This window comes from Papilio xuthus, unplaced genomic scaffold, assembly GCF_000836235.2.
Source record: "Papilio xuthus unplaced genomic scaffold, Pxut_1.1 DF826938.1, whole genome shotgun sequence".
NCBI classification, from domain to species: domain Eukaryota; kingdom Metazoa; phylum Arthropoda; class Insecta; order Lepidoptera; family Papilionidae; genus Papilio; species Papilio xuthus.
The window spans coordinates 996,493-1,001,000 of NW_013531711.1; positions in this window are offsets into that span (position 1 = coordinate 996,493).

Sequence of the window (4,508 nt, forward strand, 5' to 3'; positions counted from 1 at the left end):
TAAGAACCAAAAATACGACACTATATTCATTGCAGAGACCAATAAACTAAAGGTACGCGTTACGCGCGCCGCCCGCATCGCATCAAGACAGCAAATCCATTTAATCCGTGCGCGCGTTGCGTTCACACACTTCCCTAGCATATTTTGCGTTCTACATGTACAGTGAGTTGCATATATGTATACAATTACAAAACTTAAGAAACTTGTCTAGATCGTTTCAAAATAAGAATGCCCGAATTAGTCAACATCATTTAAACATAGTAAGAAACATAAGAAAGGATGTTTGTGTATATAATTTTGAAACCGACATCGTATATTATTTTTTTTAGCATAGTATATATTATTGCAGTTGATTGCACATTTATACTTCACCACACGGTCAAGAGGGTCGTTATTTAGTTATCTTTTGACTATAATTTCGTGTAATTTATTCGCTACTAAATCTTGTCCATATCTGCAATTGAAACTATTCTGTCGTAAAAGTGAAAAGTTTTAAGTCTCGCAAAAACTAATTAATACACTATTATTTGGTTGCTAACATACAGAAAAATGTGCATGTCCGCTTTTTGGTACAAAATTAAAGATTAATAAAAATATAATATATAATAAGAGTTTATTAAAATTATACCGTACATTTATATCAGAAAGTATAAAACAGCTTTGTGTTCAAGGGATTAACGCTAAGAGATGACAAACGAATTCCACAAAATGTTTTAAGACTCTTAAAAGGGACAGAACATCTTGTGAATGTTTTCATTAAGAAAAAACTCTGCCTTTGATAAACAATATAGCATTGTTTGATCTTATTCCGATGTTTTAAGGTCTTTTAAATCGAAAAGATTAAAGGGCCCTTTTCTTATTTTGTTATAGATGAGTGTAGAAAATCGTATAAATAACATATTTTGTCTGTTACAAATTCTTGTCTGTCCGTTTGTACGCGTTTGTTCCGGTTAATCTCCGGAATGGTTGGACCGATTTTGACCGGACCTTGAAAGTAGATGATATAAAAACGGCTAAACACTCACGTATATTCGTCCGGTGGCGGCACCGACTAGTTTCGAGCCCATCGGTGGCCCTTCATCAGGATGAGTGGTACTGGTATTAATTGGCGGAAGCGGCCCGTCGCTTACTCACCGCCACCGGACGAATATACGTGAGTGTGTAGCCGTTTTTATATCAGTTTAGTATAATGTCTCACGAAAGTTTGAATAATTTTATAGACTCCTTTTTTAAATTTTGCACTGACGAAGTCGAGGTCGTCCTCGACTTCGTCAGTGGAAAATTTACGGACGGTCGTCCGTCAGTCAATGAAATGTAAGGTTAGTTTTGAATACAGGCCGAATAGTATAAATGAATGGGATAATTTAACTTGGAATATTTCCAAATAGAGCTTAGTTAGCGTCGAAGTGGCTCAGTTCAAGTCTTTGACTAATGGTGTGACCGAGAGACTTTTAAGAAAAACAAGTCAGTTTTTGAAAAGAAATTCAGATTTTTTTTTAAAGATAGGCACCGTTCTTCTGACTTCTCTCGACCCCATTTTTAAATAGAATTCTCTTTTATAATACGTAACCTATTTTATCACCTTCAATATGTATTCATTTTTATTCAAATGATTTTAACATTAAAATATTTTCACATTGGATCATTTAATTACGTTTTAAATTTATAAACATTTTTTTATTTCTCTCGCGTATAGATGAGCAATTGCTTCATCATATCACTTTTAAATTGCTTGGTTATCCAAAAACTTAAGAATCTATTCTCTCTAATGTTACGATATCTTTACCATTAAGCCTGCTACACACATATTTACGATACGAGTGTTGGTTAAATTATACAGTTTTCAGTTCTGCCCACACAGGTACGATTAAACAGAATAGTCCGACTGTTCAATTAAAATTGAAAGGGTGTAGCCGGCTTAATATAATTGTCTAATTATTTTTCCTAAATCATGAATGAATATAAATGATAATTATATTTGTAAAATTATAATTCAAATAATATATGGTGATCAAAAATTTTATAAATATTTTTTTTCTATATTTAACGTCGTTAAATTTCTAATACTATTCGTATGTACATGGCAACTATTGTAACCGAGTCACGGAGAGGCTTTACAACGAAAAATGAATTAAATCCTTTCTGCGAAACGAACTTGTGTCATCTCTATTCCTTCCATTGTTATGTAAACTTGTGTGGAAATTTTGACAATAATACTAACTTGATATATTGTTTCCTTTTAAAATTGTTTGTATAATTTATGTTAGTTCATATATTGTATGTCTATTGTTGTGGATTTAAGCTGAAGTAGCAGTTCTGTAAAATTGTTATCCTTCTCCCTCTCTTTTTTTTATATTAAAAGGTGGCAAACGAGCGAGCGGCCACCTGAAATCGCTGAAATAGCGAAGTGACCGTTGCCCATAGACATACGCAATTGCATATGCGTTGACTACCTTTAATAGACGGAGGAGAGGATGCACAGAAAAAAAAATATCTTCCCTTTCCATGCATCCTCTCATCCGGAAAGTCCACTTCCACTTCCCATCCTTTCCTTATAAGAAATAGGATGGGAAGGGAAAGAGGACTAAATTAGGCCTCCGGGACACACACTCATCAGACGAAACGCGTAATTGCTTCCACTTCACGCCTGTCTTCTGTGTGGTCGTGGTATTTCACCGGGCGAGCCGGGTCGTTTCGTGCGAATATGTTAAAGCGGGCTCTACCACTGTTAAAAGAAACAAAGACAACTCAATTTTACAGTACTTTTTAGGGTTCCGTACTTCGAAAGGATAAATACGGATACAGGATCACTTTGTTGTCCATCCCTCTGTCTGTTAGTACTATTTTTAAATAGTATTAGGTGGAAAACGATTAACGATTAATTCAATAATGAAGTGACCGCGGCCTGTAGATGTTCTCATCTGCAGATGCATTGCTTACTTTTAATCGTAAAGGAGAGTACGCACATGTTGAGGATATTTTCTTCAGATAAATCCACTTCCTTTCCCATCATTTCTTTATAAGAAAAGGCAAGGGTTAGGAGACTATAGTTTGGTCTCAGGCTACCCTCTTTAGATTGAAACGCGGAATTGCTTCCACTTCTTGCCTGTTTTCTGTGTGCTTGTGGTCTTTAACTGGTTAAACTGGTCTATTCGTGGAACAGATGTTGTCGGCTCTACCACGGTTATATATTTCAAATCTATAATATTGTTTTAGTTGAATGATTTACCATCAAGTGCATTTAGTTGTATAAATATTGATTTGTCTTTGAGATGCAAAGCTATAATTTGCAATTCAGTTTACGTAGACCAATGCATAAGTAAACACACACATAAGGAAATCTTTATAGCACACACAAATATAGCTCCATATAGCCTTAATCACTTAAATAGGTAACTTATACGTTGTGAGCTAACGACTACCTTTTGTGCGAATTTTGTTGGTTATATCGTTAGTACCAGTAAACACTATATGGAGAATACGACCAGCTATCGCCCGCGACTCCGACCGCGTGGAATCAAAAAAAAACTTTATTAGTTCTCGGCAAATATTATTATTATATTTTACTCACCTATTAAACCTTCCCTAGACCTCCAGGAATATATCAAGACCAAGTTAAGATGAATCCATTCAGCCTTTCTCGGGTTTTAGCGAGACTAATTAAGTTAAGAAATGTTCCACGATCTTTTTCTTCGTTTAATATTTATCTCCATCCAAATCTTTAACAAGGAAATTTTATTCACAGCTGTCGTATGCATATTACAAACGTTAATTATGCATCAAGGAACAAGTTTGACGTCATCTGGTGTCTAACGCGCCTTTGAATTAATGTTTAGAGCCGCTTTTCTGAGCAAAAAGTGTTGTAGGAGAAAAAAATGATGATCATCGTTGAATTAAGGTAATTAGAGTAAATTTAATTATAACAACAACTGTAAACTTACGCATACGCAGTTTCGGCTACTCTTAATACCATTCTTGCTTAGAATGTCACCAGTTCTGATGGCACATTTTGATTTATTAAACTTTTCGGAAACAACTTAAAAGCTTTTTGACTTTCTTACGCACAATCTTATGAGGACAATCTTTGTCTTGGCTCTGTCTTAAATAAATTTCCCACTTACCCAACAACAAGATAACTCACGCACCTAACCCAGAGGAGTAGACAGAGATCACGCATCTCCATTGGCATGTTCCTGACACATAATATATGAACGAATGAACTATTAAATACAATTGAATGAGTGATTTTCTGCAACGAACTTAGATATGTACAGATTTGATTCAATAACAAAAATATTCCAAGAGTTAAGAAAATGTATGTGGGGCTAGAAGATTGTAGAATTAATTTTTTCCCTAACCGTTGCGTTTTCTTTGGATAAGCTCCAAAATTTTGTGGACGAAATGGTACATTAGCAGTTATTATATTATAAAGCTTATTATTTTGTCGAGAAAATCTCGTTGAATATGAGAAAATTTTAGGTTAATAAGTCTTGAATATTACAATTTAA